At 48.3% G+C, this 17,871-nt stretch overlaps 1 long non-coding RNA gene across 1 annotated transcript; it reads left to right on the plus strand.

Annotated features, from left to right (window-relative positions):
- The first annotated feature begins 7,702 nt into the window (after nucleotides 1-7,702).
- LOC116991630 lies at nucleotides 7,703-8,725 on the plus strand. The gene is made up of 2 exons (XR_004416846.1): nucleotides 7,703-8,203; nucleotides 8,346-8,725. It is a non-coding gene; the product is annotated as an uncharacterized LOC116991630 (long non-coding RNA).
- The last annotated feature ends 9,146 nt before the right edge of the window (nucleotides 8,726-17,871 follow it).

Raw genomic sequence — 17,871 nt, forward strand, 5'->3', positions numbered from 1 at the left:
GGGAAACCTTAGCACCCGGAGGAAACCCACACAGTCGCTGGGAGAACGTGCAAACTCCACACAGACAACATTTCCGATGTCAGGATCGAACCTGGATCTATGAGGTTGTCAGGCACCAGCTCTACCAGCTGTGTCATTGTGCTGCCCAAAGTTACTGCAAATCGTTGAGAAAAGCAATCCTTTACTCCTGATCAATGGTTCGATTGCCACGTGTAACTGGGTACAGTGAATTTATTAAGTGTACAATTCAGTAAAATCTTACTGTACATAAGCACAGTCGCTCCTAAGTACAAGAGTGTAGGAATAGTAGACTACACTGAGGCAGTATGCATAGTCCCCACATTTCCAGCATCATGCAGGATGGTGAATCTGTGGAATTCGTTGCCACATTCGGTTGTGGAGGCCAATGGGTCTTTTTAAGGCAAATGAGAAATTCTTGATTAGTATGGGTGTCAGTGGTTATGGGGAGAAGGCAGGAAGATGGGGTTGAGAGGGAAAGATAGATCAACCATGTTTGAATGATAGACAGAGTTGACGTGGGTAAGCTTTTCCCATTGAGAGTAGGGAAGATTCAAACAAGCGGACATTAGGGGACAGAGGTTTAGGGGTTACATGAGCGGGAACTTCTTTACTCAGAGAGTGGTAGCTCTGGGGAATGAGCTTCCAGTGGAAGTGGTGGAGGCAGGTTTGATTTTATCATTTAAAAATAAATTGGATAGGTATATGGACGGGAAAGGAATGGAGGGTTATGGTCTGAGTGCAGGTAGATGGGACTAGCGGAAAATAAGTGTTCGGCACGGACTTGAAGGGCCGAGATGGCCTGTTTTCCATGCTGTAATTGTTATATGGTTATATGAATGGCGGAGTAGACTTGATGGGCCGTATGGCCAAATTCTGCTCCTAGAACCTATGAACTTATGCACCATTTTGTATTCCTTCTAATTTCCAAATTCTATAAAGTGTAATCTTATCCTGGCCTTAAATGCCCGATGTCCCGGGAGCGGCACTGGTCCGGAGTTGCAACGATCAGCCTGGCCATGCGTTGCAGTTGATGTTCTCCACTGTTCCCTGTTGTTGCTGCAGGCCGTGTCCGATCCGTGCTCTCGTCTGACCACTGTAGAGCCTCCAGCGACGTCTGATCCAACCGATCCCCCGATCCCACACAGTCATCGCAAGACTGTTGAAGCCCACCAGGTCTCCAACACTGGTGCTGTAAGTAGTATTTAACTACCTACATGTATATACTAGGTACTCACCAGTATTCACCATGAACATGTAACATGGTAAAAGACAGGTGGAGTTAAAATCAGATCATGAATTTGTCACCATCTTTGTGACCCAGTCCCTCCTAAGTGATGGCTTTATTCCAACATCCCACAGTATTATCTAATACCGTGCTACGTGAGATAATGGCATTGAGAGGTAACCACAACATTGGTATTTTATCAAATGTCATCGCAGGAATGTCAAGTCATTGCATAACACATTTTAATGCACTTCCAATGAACCATGTACCAGACTCTGAGAGGCGTCTTATCCCCGATTATCTAATTTTGATATGAAACAAATCTGTTCTCAGTTCAGGCATTCAGCGTTTTTGTGTTGCATTAATAATCAACATGGAAATAGCTGGAAGGGCGGCAGAGTGGCGCAGCGGGTAGAGCTGCTGCCTTGCAGCGGCAGAGACCCAAGTTTAATCCTGACTCTGAGTGCTGTCTATACGGAGTTGTACGTTCTCCCTGTGACCGCCTGGGTTTTCACCGGGTGCTCCGGTTTACCTTCTCCACTCCAAAGACGTACATATTTTTGAGTTAATTGGTTTCCGTAAATTGGCCCTAGTATGTCGGATGCAAAAGTGGGGTAATATAGATCTAATGTGCGGGTGGTCGTGGGTTGGAGTGGACTCAGAGGGTTGAAGGGCCTGCTTCCACGTTGTATCTCTATCACTAAATGCCGGATAAAATCAGCAGCTTGACTCTATGCAACAGGCTCAGAGCTGGGGTATTGATAAGGCAGAGTGGCGCAGCTGATAAAGCTGCTGACTCACAGCGCCACAGATCGGGCTTCGATTTTTGACCTTGGGTGCTGTCCATGTGGACTCTCCATATTCACCGTGCGAACCAGGCATGTGCCGTCAGGTTAGGCAAGGTAGGCACTGCCTACCTTGACTAAAATTATAAAATGGTAATTATTAAATATAAATAGTAAAGGCATGGGACAATTATGCCAATCTAAGAGATCGATCTCTTCGGTAGGCATAATTCTCCGTGCCTTTCATGCGCAGTACTTGCAACACGCGAAGGTCTGTACAGCTCACGTGCCGTCGACGATGCTTCAAGCCGTCAATTTCAAGGAGAGCTGAAGGCAGCTGAAATTCTGCCTTTGCAGTACAGCGCATGCACGGCAGCCTACAGTGCATGCACAGCGCATGTTTCTTGGCGGGTTTTTCAAATATGGATTGTCATTATCTTTAAGTGTATCTTAGGAAACAAAGAGAGAAGAATGGAGTTTGTGTACCAATAATGTGGTAGGTAACTGTGGTAGGTGAATTAGCTCGGGTGGCTGCTCGGACAGCCCCTTCTGCCGGCCACCGCTCATCTCTAGCAGTGTTCTCCATCTGAAAACCTCTCTCCTGCCGCTCACCAGCCTCGCTCATGTCAGCCGCTTCCCGCAAATTCTTAAATTCCGACAGCGCGATCAAGGGACCAATTGAGGTTACTCGGCTGTCGGAATTTAAGGATTTGTGGGAAGCGGCTGACATGAGCGAAGCCGGCGAGCAGCAGGTGAGAGATGTTCAGACGGAGAGCACTGCCAGAGGTAAGCGGGCCGGCAGAAAGCGCTGTGGTCCCGGCGGCCGTTCGCAGCCACCCGAGCTGCTTCCTTCCTCGTCCACAATGCGGTGGCTCTGTGCCCGGAGTGCCGCGGCAGTGGTGAGTGCGTGAGTTACTGACATCATCCCCGACCCCCTCCTTCTCAACACTCCTGCCCTCCCCACAACTTTAACCCCTGGCCAAACTCTCCACACGCTGTGAAAGTAACTCTCCCCCAATTGGTCCCTTGAACAAGTATTGTCATTCAATAAGATGACAACTGATTCAACTTGTCCTGGTGAGCTCCCGTTTTTCCCGTCATCTCTCCACCTGCCGTCATCCTCCACCCCCCACCCATTCAGTAATTCAAAATGAAGGAGATTTGGAAGCCTTAGGCAAATTGAATTGTTACTTATTTTTATTTCTTCTGGGTGTTCTGGTTACGTTCCATGTCCCAGAGATGTGTGGGTTGATAGGTTAATTGGCCTCTATAAATTGTGTATCCACCTTCAGGCCTTTCAGCAACCCAAGCACCTTCTGCTCAGTGAGTGTCTGCACTCACACGCTGAGTCTGTTGAATTTCATGCACAGTGCTGGTGTCTTCCACTGTAGATTGATGCCAAACACTTATTTAGTTCATCCACCATTACTTTACCTCCCATTACTACTTCTCCAGCATCATTTGACAGTGGTTCAACGTCCACTCTCACCTCTCTTTTACTCTTTATAAATCTGAAGATCATCTCTTTTATATTATTAGCTAGCTTACCTTCATATTTTCTACCCTTATTGCTTTTTTAGTTCTGTTGGCTTTTAAATGCTTCCCAATGCGCCATATTTCCGCTAATCTTTGCCATTTTAAGGGCCTGTCCCACTTGCATGCGATTGCATGCGTTTGGTGTGACCAAACGGAAGCGGAGTTCACGCGAAATACGCGCTAAGTACGCGCTAAGTACGCACTAAGTTTGCGCTAAGTTCACGGTAAGTTCGCGCGTGACGTAATTTGCGTCATACTTACCAATCAGCTGGGTAGGAGGTGGGCCGACTGAATTTGGGCGTCGCACAGCGTCGGGTGGTGACGTCATCGCACAACGCCACGCCGGGCGGTGACGTCATCGTGCAACGCCACGCGCTAGGCATACGCCGTCAAGACGCTGCGTACGTCATCACAACTCTGCGTACGCCATCAAGACACTGCGTACGACCGCAATGCACCTGCGTGCCGACAGGCCGTTGGCACGCGAAGATTTCAGAGCACTGCGCGATGTCCGGACTAGCTTTTTGTCTACCTTCGATTTTTCCAGCATCTGCAGTTCTTTCCTAAACATGATTATTATTGAGATGTCCACAGTGTATAGATACAGGATAAAGGGAATAAAGTTTATTTGAAGATAAAGTCCAATAAAGTCCGATTAAAGTTAGTCTGCAGGTCTCCAATGAGGTGGATGGTAGCTCAGGACCATTCTCTAATTGTTGAGAGGATGGTTCAGTTGCATAACTCGTGCATATTCCAGGCCTAAACAGGCCCTATCCCCAAACTCTTTCTCACGGCATCGATGACTACATTGGGGCTGCCTCCTGCACCCATGCAGAACGCACGTATTTCATTAGCTCTACCACTAACTTGCACCCTGACCGCAAATTCACCTGGACTATCTCTGACATCTCTCGCCCCATTCATGATCTCTCTGTCTCTATCACAGGGGACAGGCTATTAACTGATGTCTATTATAAACCTAACGACTCCCACACTTACTTGGATACACTTCCTGGAAGCACTATTCCTTACTTTCAATTCCTTCATCTCCACTCCATCTGCTTCCAAGATGGGACTTTCCATTCCAAGGCATGCCGGATGTCCTCATCCTTTAGTAAACATGGTTATCCCCCTTTCTGTCATAGATACATCCTTCCCCCACGACTGTGTCCCATAGCTGTGCTCTTGCTCCCCCTCCCCCCAGAAGTTATAGGGGTAATCTTAAGCAAAGATATTAGGGTTACTTCCATATCTAGATTCTGTGCATTTTGAAAAATGTTCACTATTCACTGCACATAATCAGACTTGGATGACAATAGGTTTTGTAGTTGAGTGCCTACTTTCATCAGTCTTTGAGTCAGGGCATATTGGGCAATCCTTCTACTTGAGATCTTTAATAAAGCCTAACGCCGTCAAGGTTCTTGAGTGATTTGACAGCCTGGGTGAGTTCAGTATAATAGTCTGAGGGTCCCCGATCAGGTAGATAGTAGTTTGGGACTGCTCTACCCCACTAGATATGTGCAGGTGAAGAGTGTAGACAGCTTGCTCACATACTTGTCTCACAGAAGTCCCACAGCCAAGACTTGAGCTCACAATTCACAAGCTTTTACTCCAGTGTAGTAGAGGTTCTGCCTTTGGATGAAGCATTAGAACATGACTCTCTCTACCGTCTCAAGTGGGTAGGAGAGATCCCGTGGCCCAATTTTGAAGAAATTCACTGAAGTTATTCACAATATTCCAACAAAAATGTATCCTTCCATCTTTCCTAAATTATTGATTTTTTAATTTATGATCTATTATCTATGTGTATTGTGCTAGAGGATGCTTATGCTGCCACAAGTAAGGATTTTGTTGTTCTGTTGTCAGTACATATGATAATTCAATACTCTGGGCTTGTGACTAAATCTACCACGTTGCTTACTATACAAACTAGCCTACAAATGACCTGCCACGTAGCGGATAGCACTGCTGTCCCACTGCACAAGACACTCGGGTTCAATCACAGCCATGGATGGAATATGTACTTTCTCCCCGTGACTGCGTGCGTTTCCTGCGGGTGCTCCAGTTTGCTCCCACACTCCGAAGCCGTACAGGTATGTAGGCTAATTGGCTTTGGTAGCATTGTAAATTGTCCCTAGTGCGTGTAGGATAGTGCTAGTGTGCAGGGATCACTGGTCAGCCCGGACTCGGTGGGCCGATGGGCCTGTTTCTGCACTGCATCTCTAAACTAAACAAAACCTGTGCACAGATTAATAAATATATGACGTGAAATATTTGATTTCACCTGTTGAGCATTTTTATTCCCATTCTGAATTCTTCCATGTTTTGTTTGCTGCATTGAGATGCTTGGGATAAATGAGATGGAGCGAAATGGAGACTTGCTTTGTACCACCAACAAATCACGAATCTGGAACAAATATGGAACGCTTGAAACAAAGACGTTTTTTTATTATTTATGTATTGGCTGGAAAAGGCTTGCATCAAACAATAAATCTAGCTTGCAAAGATCACAGCCCCCAGCAGCTTGACCTAATATCAACATCAGCTATTTACAGGAAACATTGCCTTGATCACAGTGAGAAACCATAGGGGTGCCCACCCAACTGCTATCCAGCTTAAAGAAATAACTCGCTAGTCCACATTTTTACCTAGCCAGTTGCACAGAAGAATCGGGCAGTGGGGAAATAATCAGAAGGTCAATCAAAAGATAAAATCATTTTATTCTGATACAGGTCTCAGTCAGGGAAATATGAGACCAAGTGATAAGAGATGAATTCTACCTCGACCGTTTGGTAGGATTTTTCACAATGCTCTTTCAGGCAATGAACCATAGTGGACACCCTTGCCAAAGTCTTGATTCATTGCCAACGACTCCATTTTGTTCTGTAATATTTCGTAACATTTCAAGTTCAAGTTCAAATTTAAATTTGCATTTATTGTTACATAACCAATTAAGGTGCAGTGAAATTTGAGAGTTTTTGCAAAGTTCAGCATCAATACTCTGGCTTTTTGCGTGAAGTGGCAAAGATTAAGAACTTTGTAGTTATAGTCACAGAGTCTTACTGACTGGAAACAAGCCCTTTGCCCCAACATGCCCACACCGGCCAACATGCCCCATCTTCGCTAGTTGACAATAGAATTGGATAACGTGGACAGTAGAGAGGAAGAAAATCGTATCCGGCAGAAGATTTTAATTCATTGGCCGAGTGGGCAAGTTAAATGGGATTTTTAAGAAGCAGACGAAATGGTGAATGCTTTGGGATGTGTACAGTCACCATTTGACTGCCTTTGGACTTTACCGTAGGCTTTAGAGATACAGCACGGACTAGCGATCACACCGCACACTAACGCTATCTTACACACTAGGGGCAATTTACAGTTTTACCAAAGCCAATTAACAACCTACAAACCTGTGCAGCTTTGGAGTGTGGGAGGAAACCGGAGCACCATCAGACAACCCAGGCGGTCACAGGGAGAACATGCAAACTCCGTACAGACAGCACCGATAGTCAGGATCGAACCCGGGTCTCTGGTGCTGTAAGGCAGCAACTCTACCACCGTGCCTCTGTAAAAGATCATAGAGCAAAGAGCAGTGTGAATGTAAATCTTGAATCAGCACTGTAAAATGGTTATGTGAAGGGAAAATGGAGGTCAGGTGAACTGGGTTGAAACTTAAAAGGTCTGCTCACCAAAGTTGCTGACTATGTGGCTGCAGGCCTCAAGAAGTTGTGATCCTGAGAAATACACATTATCCTGCTGATGCTGCATATTCGCAACTTTGATATTCCTCGCACTCGTCTGATTGAGGTGGCTGAGTTTCAGAAGGCTGAAGAATATGCAAACCGCTGGCTCCCGAAAGTCTGAGAAATGTCCCTGTCTTAGCTCTAGTGTTGTTCCACTAATTAACATCTCCCATTGTGTACGTGCCTGTTATCATGACCATTGTGTAACAGGTCTGTCGATTAATTGGGTAATGTGGGAAGGGGCTAAACGGTGGCATTAACATATATAAAGCATTGCAATTAAGGGCAGAGAGCTTGACTCTTTGCTAGGTTGTTAAACCTGTGTGGAGACTCCTGCTCAATAAACGTACGTTTAAAGTGACCCCGGTGCCTGGTCGATTATTGTCGAAACAACCGATGTGAGAGAAAAACGTAAATCAACATTTGGTGTCAGAAGTGGGATGTCAACCAGCGACTGATCGAGCCGGCGAGTGAATCCACTGGGCGACGGGATCGATGTGAAGGGTGTGCAGCCAAGTGTGTAGATTTAGTTAAATCTCCTCTTGGTCCTTCCTCGTATCCCGGCGTAGCAGGGTAATTCGCTGACTTGCGTCAGTTGGTGGGACGACATCCGAACGTTCCGGTTGTGGGCACTGGGATAGGGCCGTCTCGAGGATTATCCTAGTCTGATCGAGCGGATAAAACACCCCGTAGAGGGGGACCGTAGACGGTATATAAGAGGAATGCACTGTGTATAGGAAGTTAACTAGTATTGAGACATTAACTGAGACCAAGGTACCCCCATATCTCACAGAAAGTCCACTTCAAAGTGACTGAGTGAGATACGGTGGAACCAAGGACTCTAGGTTAACCCTGAAAGAGTTAACAAGTATTGAGTGTTAACCGAGACCAAGGTACCCCGTACCTCACAGAAAGTCCGCTTTAAAGTGGCCGAGTGAGATACGGCGGAACCAAGGACTCACGGTTAACCCTGAAATTTTGTTGTGATATTTGTGTAATAACGTTAACAAGTATTGAGTGTTAACCGAGACCAAGGTACCTCCGTATCTCACAGAAAGTCCGCCTTAGACTGGTTGTTAAGAGAGGAAATCCTCCACGCGAAGGTCAGGAATTGAAGTGACCGAGTGAGATACGGCGGAACCAAGGACTCGCGGTTAACCCTGAAATATTGTGTGTAATAGTATAAGTTTAAAAATGGGTAATGGTATGGACACCAGTGGTCACCCAGACCGGCCATTACATCAGCTATGTTTCTTGCATCCAGAAATGGAGGAGACCTTTAGGCGTATGTCGGGAGGACTCATTCATAAACAGGGGAAGGATGAATGGCCTGAAGGGGGTTCCAAGGATATGGATGTGTTATCAAGGGCCCAAAGTGTAATATGGAAAACGGATTTTAAAAAAATATATAAAAAGGCCATTCAGTTGTGGATCGATCATTGTAACAAAGAAAAGGCACGGTCTTTAACGGCCAGTTGGCAGAGTAATGCCTTGAAACTAGGAATACCCCTGACCGAGGGGGGTCAGGAGAAGTCAGTGACAGTACTAAAACAAGAATGCAGGCATGCAAAGGAAAGTAAGGATCGTCAGCAGAGAGAGAGACAAAATAAGGCCAAGATAGATAAAGACTTACGTAAGTCGGTGGCTGGCATAGATTTGGGAGGTGACGACGAGGAGGAGGTAGAGGATTATCATTGGGGAGTCCGTGGAGCACCCCCGCTGAACCAGCAGCATCCCATTGCCAGTCCAGTATCTGCTCCTTCAATTCCCGCTACCCGATCCAAGATTAAAACTTGTCCTTCACAGATGTCAGTTTCCAAATCTCCCGTACCCTTGCTGAACCCCAGAAGACGATCCCATTCAGGGGAAACCACCGGGAAGACAGTTGCCCCCAGTGCCCCCCTCGCAGGCCGACCCCCTCCGTACTCACCTGGTGCCCCACAATCCGCTGACTCCGTGGGAGGCAGAACTAAACTGAACCCCCGGAACAAACCCAAAAAGAATATGGCACAGCGGCGAACACAATCCCCCTCCAGCTCCACCTTTTCAACCTCCGACGATAATAACGAATGGGAGAGTGAAGGGGACACGGCATCTGAAGACAGAGACGAGAGAAGGGAGGAAGAGGCTAGAAGGGCTAGGAAGAAGAAGCACTCCCCACGCGCAAGACAACTGCCAATGAGAACAGTCCCGAATCCTGCAGCCGCCGGGGTGGCCGTTGTAGCAGGAGGCCCCCTGCGACCATCCAGGTGTATGCTCCGTGGAAACCAAACGATATGTTGATAATCCTGAATGGGGCACCAGATAAAGTCAAGTGCCCGGGACGATTTGTGGAGTTCATCGGCAACATGCTGGACGCCTACCAAGCCGTCTCTTTGGATGCCTGGAGTCTGGTCAGACAATCCCTGAATCGAATGCAGTGGGGCAAGTTCCTCACCCAGCTGGGGCACAATGACCACGCTGCTATGGAAGCCGTGCACCCGGGAGTTGCCGGAGATGACCAGCGGAAGACCCTACTCCTGGCGGCTCTCGAAGCGACCCTGAGAAAACCTATTGACTTGCCCAAGGTACTGGATCAGAAACCCAAGCGAAATGAGGACCCCGAGGACTTTTTGGAAAGATTTAAGGATATGTATGGCTCGCATGCTGGGGACCAGAACTTTAACACCGGTCAGCAATCTCCCCAGTTCTGTGCTACACTAATGCTCTGCTTGCCCGATGATGTCGGTACCAGCGTTAAGACAAATAATCTAAATTGGACCGGCATGACCACCCCTGATATGTGCCGCGCCGTATGTGCATTATGGAAGAGAGGAGAAGCTAGGGATCCACCAGCAAAGGTAAAGACGGAATATGTTATCACCCGAGAGCAGCCGCCAGAACACAAGGGACCTCCGCACGCAGAGACTCGAGGATACCAGAAGGAGCACCAGCCCTGCTTTCCGGTATGGATGGATAGCCAGCACAACACGTACCCTTTCCCTTGGGGACATCCGAACGGACCTAATGCCTCCCCGTACAGGCCACCATATGCACCCCGTGGAGGTAACAACCAGCGGCCATATGGAGGAATAGGATGGGGACCAAGAAAACCCTTGATTTGTTATGAATGTGGAGGCAACGGTCACATGCGCCGACAATGTCCAAGTGATAACCAGCAAGGAGGAAGACGAGGAAGTGGCCAGGGACAATACGGACAACCTGGACAGCAAGGTCAACAAGGACCCCGAGGAGGGGACCCAGGTCCAACTCCCTCCTTCCAAGGAATACACCAAAACCCCTTTGAAAATTGACCACCAAAGATGCTGTCGATATCCCCAACAAGGAGGAATGACAGTATCCCGGAGCCACACCTGAAGATGATAGTTAATAATGAATCACACTCCTTCCATGTTGATACCGGAGCAACTGTTTCATCAGTGCAATGTTCCTTAGCCCTCCAGACTACTGGACAGCATGAAATGTTACAAGGCTTTGATGGAATCCCCCACCCTTATCGCCTAACTGTACCAGTGTCTGTCCAGTATGAAGGAATCCGCATTATGCACCAATTCGTGGTGACTAACAATTTGGACATTAATGTTTTGGGACGAGACCTACTTTGTCGACTACAGCTTCTGCTTGTATGTCAGCCGCATTCCATAGAGATTGAACACGCTCAACATCGACAGTGCTATCAGCATCGAACCCCCCAGTGGTGGAGCCTGGACTTGGAGGACCAAGAACACCATGTCACACTTGCCTATGATGCGAGTGGATCCAACTCGGAACTGGAGCAATTCTTTGGGCCCCATGAGGGCAGTCAGTGGACCATCACCGAGTTGGCTACCGTAACCAGTCAGGAAGGAGAAGCGTTGGCCGTGTCAATATCTATGTCCAACTGGAGGCAAAGTCCTGGCATCGCACCTCATCTTACGCTAAAAGTATACCTTCCATATACCGCCAAAGATCTCGGACCAATGGTTTTTCAGGCCTTGAAGGGATCAGATGAAAATATCCAAGGCCCCCAGCAAGTTACCTCCGATCTGTCCATTACCTATTCACCCACCCGACCTACTCAGGAGGGTACCTTGAGACACCATAAGGGCCGAGATATTGTGGAATTTACTGATCCGGAAGTATGGGCGAATGATCAGACTCAAGTAGGACTTACAAATGTTGAGCCAGTCCTGGTGCAGGTCAAGCCTGGTGCAGCCATGCCATCTATACGACAATATCCCTTGAAAGTCCAGGCCGTACCCTGTATCGACAGGTTACTCAAAGGACTATTGGAGCAGGGTATTTTGATCACATGCCAGTCCTGCTGCAACACACCAATTCTCGCAGTCCCAAAACCAGGAAAGCCGAATCAGTATCGTCTAGTCCAGGACCTGCGGGCCATTAATGCCATAGTACAACCATTACATGCTCTTGTTCCTAACCCAGCACATATTCTTGCTACCATCCCGGCTAAAGCAACAGTCTTTGGATCGGTGGATCTCCAACATGCCCTTTTCTCGATTCCTTTACATCCAGACTGTCAGTACCTGTTCGCATTCACCTATAATGGACAACAGTATACATGGACCAGATTGCCACAGGGCTTTGTAAACTCACCGACCCTATTTTCTCGTTGTCTGCAACAGCAATTACAAAACCTTCAGTTACCTGAGGGGTCTGCATTGATCCAGTACGTCGATGACCTTTTAGTGGCCAGTGAAACGGAGGAGCAGAATAGGGAAGCTATAATTTTGTTGTTACAATACAATACAATACAATACAATTCAATTTATTGTCATTTGGACCCCTTGAGGTCCAAACGAAATGCCGTTTCTGCAGCCATACATTACAAACAAATAGACCCAAGACACAACATAATTTACATAAACATCCATCACATTGCTGTGATGGAAGGCCAAAAAAACTTCTCTCTCCACTGCACTCTCCCCCCCCGATGTCAGAGTCAAAGTCAAAGCCCCCGGCGGGCGATGGCGATTGTCCCGTGGCCATTTAAGCCACGCCGGGTGATGCAAGGTCGCACACCGGGTCTTGGTGTTAGAGCCCCCGGCGCGCGCTCGCAGAGACCCGCCGCCATTCCAAGCCGCGCGGGGCGATGCTGTAAGGCCCCGCTCCAGGAGCTCTTCAACCCCGCAACTCGGGCGGGAGAAGTCGCCGCTGCGGAAGCCCCGAAAAGCGGTCTCCCTCCAGGGACCCGCGGGCTCCCGGTGTCACTGTCCGCCAAACCCGCAGTTGCAGCCACCGAATCTCCGGGGGTCGGGCCGCAGCAGCGTCCACCACCGCTCCACCCGCTCTGGACTCGGCCAGCTCCGCGACGGTGAGGTGAGTAGTCGGCACCAGAGTCCCGGGCTTCCTGTTGGAGGCCGCTCCTCGTTGCAGCCCCAACGACAACGGAGACCCGACAAAGAAAAGGTCGGGTCTCCCGTGCAGGGAGAGATTTAAAAGTTACCCCCAACCCCCCCACACCACCCCCACCCCCCCACACACATACCCCAACAAAAAATAACAAAAACTACATAAAAACATAGACATAAAATAATAAAAACGCAGACGGACTGCAGAGGCCGCTGCAGACGAGAGTCGCGCCGCCTACCGGATACTGGATTGAACTTTGTAAAGACATTGGGGTACGTTGTGTCCCCCTCCAAAGTAAATGTCGGTCAAAAGGAGGTGAAATTCCTCGGAGTCATAATCTCTGCAGATGGCCGTCGGTTGGACGAGAACCGCATAGACCCCATTTATAGAACAGCACCTCCCACGTCAGCCAGGGGAATGCGACAGTGGCTGGGAATGATCAACTACTGCCGTCAGTGGATTCCGAATGTGGCCCTGGACATAAAGCACCTGACCCCTTACACCAGCGAGGAAAGTACCTTTGTATTGTCAGGTGAAGCCTTGACAGTGTTCAATAATCTACGAGAGGCCCTGCAGAAGGCTCCTGCGCTGGGGCGACCCCTGTATGATAGACCTTTTCAGCTCTATTGTACCGTCCTGGGCGAATGTGCCACTGCGGTTTTGACCCAGCTGCATGGGGATAAGCACCGACCAGTGGCGTATTATTCATCCAAGTTAGACCCTGTGGCACTGGGGTATCCCCATTGTACACAGATTCTGACAGCAGTATACAATAGTCTTCAGTCGGCAGCCAACCTCACTCTCCAGCAGGACATTACCATATATTCCTCCCACTCTGTGACCGCCCTACTGGGACAACTCCAGACCCAGCATTTGACCTCAGCCAGACAAAATAAATATGAGATCTACCTGTTGAATAATCCCAAGCTACAGTTCCGGCACTGCACCACTATCAACCCCGCTGCGTTTCTCTGTTCTCCTCCTGACCCCCTCGCTCCATGCGACCATAACTGCTTGGAGGCTATTCTCGTGGATACCAGTCCGCGCCCTGACCTTAGCGATCAACCTCTAGCCTCTCCAGATTTGATCCTTTATACCGATGGAAGTTCGTCCATCAACGAGCAGGGACGCCGTCTGTCAGGCTTTGCGGTAGTTAAGCAAGATGGAACCTTGCTGGATTGTGGCAGTTTTGACCCACCGTTTTCAGCTCAGCAGGCCGAGTTGTTTGCCCTCACCCGAGCCTGTGTACTTGCAGAGGGGCACTCCGTCAATATTTACACCGACTCCCGATACGCATTTGGAGTCGTTCACGATTTCGGACAGTTATGGAAAAACAGGGGATTCCTTACCTCAACGGGCCATAAGATTGCCAATCAGATCCTGGTCTCTGACCTGTTGAATGCTATCCTCCTGCCCTCTGCGGTAGCCGTAATTAAATGTGCGGCCCACACGACAGGAGATTCCCCGGTCCAAATCGGTAACAGGTTGGCTGACGAAGCGGCTAAGTGTGCTTCACGCGGTAGATTTAAAGTGGTGGGTAGTATGATGAGGCAGGTGAAAAGCCTTTATATGGGCTCGTCTGAATCTGAAAAACCTATGCCAACCATAAATGATGTATTGCTCTTACAGGGGGACGCCTCTGCTAATGTTATAATAGAATGGGAGCAGCTGGGCTGTCAGAAGGCTGATTCCGGATTGTGGCTCACGCCGGCCGGACAGACCTGTATGACAGACCAGTTAGCGACCTGGGTCATTGATTGCCTACATCTAGCCACTCACTGTGGGGCCACCTTGCTAGTAGACGCTCTCTTACAGGCATGGTGGCATCCTCGACTTAAGGTTTTGGCAGCACAAACTAGCGCACGGTGCCTCACCTGTGCTACACACAACCCTGGTAAAGGAGTTGTCTGCCAGACAGGTCGTACTCCATTACCTACTGCTCCGTTTGAAACCTTACAGATGGATTTTATAGATTTGCCTAAGTGTCAGTGTTATAAACATGTACTTGTTATTGTTGATGTGTTTTCTAGGTGGATTGAAGCCTTTCCCACCACTGATTGCACTGCTTCTACGGTGGTGTCTATTTTATTACGGCAGTTTGTTCCTCGCTTTGGGGTTCCAAACACCATCAGTTCAGATAACGGCCCTCACTTTATTGCCGCTATCAATAAAGAATTGTACCGACAGCTGGGAGTAACTCAGCGGCTGCATTGTGCTTATCGCCCACAGGCTGCAGGAATGGTGGAACGCTTGAACCAGACCCTGAAGACCAAGCTTGCCAAGCTGGTGGACCAATCAGGCTCCACATGGGTTAAAATGTTGCCTGTTGCCTTGTTTTAGATCAGAGTCCTTCCCGCAGGGAAGACAAGGTTGTCTCCTGCAGAGATCATCTATGGCCGACCTCTGCGCACCCCCTGGACAGAAATTATCCCGGTCACAATGACATTGCATCACATGACGGAGGAGATGGTCTGTTACGTCCTTGCCCTTACAAGGGCCCTGCGTGAGATTCATGGGGAGGTCAAGGCCGCTTATGTGGGTGACATAGATTTTCCCGTTAATGGACGGATCACCCCGGGCTCTTATGTGTTGATTAAGAATTGGGTTCGTAAAGACACCCTTTCTCCTCGATGGTTGGGCCCCTTCCAGGTTCTCCTCACCACCCCCACCGCAGTAAAGGTAGAAGGACGATCGGCATGGGTGCATTTGCACCATTGCAAAGTGGTTGGTGACACCAAGCGAAGGGGGGAGGTCAAGGTCAGGGAGGGGGATCCAGTCCACGGGAAGCAGGGCACAAATTAATTTTGACATGAAATTGCACGTTCTTTTCTTTTTCCCTCCCTTGTCTTCACAGATACAAAATAAATCGCTAAGATGAGGGTCGTTGTGGCATTAATATGTGTGGTGACCACTGCAGGGTTAATCGGTTTTGGCTGGAAATGGACAAAGCCTGAACATGGACGGAACGAACGAGGAAAGAGAGGGGAACGAGAAGACTCCAATTTATTCATCCAGGCACACAACGAGATTCGGCGAATGGGACTTTTAAATGGACTATGAGTGTTGCCATAAGAATGGCAAAAGGGGGGAATGTGAATGTAAATCTTGAATCAGCACTGTAAAATGGTTATGTGAAGGGAAAATGGAGGTCAGGTGAACTGGGTTGAAACTTAAAAGGTCTGCTCACCAAAGTTGCTGACTATGTGGCTGCAGGCCTCAAGAAGTTGTGATCCTGAGAAATACACATTATCCTGCTGATGCTGCATATTCGCAACTTTGATATTCCTCGCACTCGGCTGATTGAGGTGGCTGAGTTTCAGAAGGCTGAAGAATATGCAAACCGCTGGCTCCCGAAAGTCTGAGAAATGTCCCTGTCTTAGCTCTAGTGTTGTTCCACTAATTAACATCTCCCATTGTGTACGTGCCTGTTATCATGACCATCGTGTACAGGTCTGTCGATTAATTGGGTAATGTGGGAGGGGGCTAAACGGTGGCATTAACATATATAAAGCATTGCAATTAAGGGCAGAGAGCTTGACTCTTTGCTAGGTTGTTAAACCTGTGTGGAGACTCCTGCTCAATAAACGTACGTTTAAAGTGACCCCGGTGCCTGGTCGATTATTGTCGAAACAACCGATGTGAGAGAAAAACGTGAATCAACAGCAGCACAGGAACAAGCACTTTTGTTCACATTGTCTGTGCCGAACCTGATGCCAAGATAAAAAAAACTCATATAAAACATAGAACAGTTGACTAAATATTTAAGCGGTAGTTAGCAGAATTGAGCAAAGATTGCCCTGCTTTCCAGCCATTCTGGCACCAGACTGTGCCATGTTTCCATCTGGCATTGCAGGTAGATAGAGCGGTGAAGAAGGCTTTTGGCACAGTGGCCTTCGTCAGTGAGTGAATTGCGTATTATCCCACTGGTAACCACATCTTTCCATCTCCACCCCTTTCTGCTTTCCGCAGAGAACGTTCCCCTCCACAACTCCCTGGTCTACTCGTCCCTTCCCACCCAAACCACCCCTTCCCCACGTACTTTTTCCTGCAACCGCAGGAGATGCCACACCTGTCCCTATACCTTCCCCCTCGACTCCGTCCAAGGACCCCGACAGTCTTTTCAGGTGAGGCAGTGGTTCACTTGCACCTCCTCCAACCTCATCTACTGTATCCGCTGTTCCAGGTGTGGCTCTCTCTACCGTCTCAAGTGGGTAGGAGAGATCCCGTGGCCCAATTTTGAAGAAGTTCACTGAAGTTATTCACAACATTCCAAAATGTATCCTTCCATCTTTTTTTATTTATGATCTATTATTTATGTGTATTGTGCTAGATTATGATTGTGCTGCCACAAGTAAGGATTTTGTTGTTCTGTTATTGATGCATATGACAATTCAATACTGTGGGCTTGTGATTAAATCTACCACATTGCTTACTATGCAAACTAGCCTACCAATTACCTGCCACATAGGCAGCATAGCGGCATAGTGGATAGAGCTGCTGCCTCACTGCACAAGAGACTAGGAATGTGCACATTCTCCCCGTGACTGAGTGAATTTCCTCCGGGCGCTCCGGTTTCCTCCCACATTCCAAAGATATGCAGCTTCGTCGGTTAATTGGTCTGTAATTTGCCCCAAGTGGGTACAGAGTGGGGTAAAATCTGGGGGTGGTTGATGAGATTAACTTTGTGTTAATGTGAACAGGTGGTCAATTGGTCAGCATGGCCTTGATGGGCTGAAGGGCTTGATTCCATGGTGTATGTCACTATGACTCTCTCTTCCAGCGGTGCCGACAATTCTGAAGCACACTATGGGCTGCAAAGCACTTTGAGATATCCTGAGAGGGTCATGAAAGTTAAGGGCCTGTCCCACTTAGCCGATTTTTAGGCAACTGCCGGCGACAGTCGTAGCGGGATGGCGTAAAACCGAATTCTCCGGACCCACCCTACGACAATGTCTATGACAAGCTACCCCCTAGTCGATGTCAAGCTCTGACAAGCTACATCAACCGACGACACAATTCCTCGCGACTAGGGCCACCCACCTACGACAACCTACGACCATTCAGGCAACAGGCTGTCGCCGAGAAAATCGCTTAAGTGGGACAGGCCCTTTACTGTGAAACATAGAAACATAGAAAATAGATGCAGGGGTAGGTCATTTGACCGAATGAGCCAGAATCACCATTCAATATGATCATTATCAAATTTGCA

Source organism: Amblyraja radiata, chromosome 34 (genome assembly GCF_010909765.2).
Source record: "Amblyraja radiata isolate CabotCenter1 chromosome 34, sAmbRad1.1.pri, whole genome shotgun sequence".
NCBI lineage: Eukaryota > Metazoa > Chordata > Chondrichthyes > Rajiformes > Rajidae > Amblyraja > Amblyraja radiata.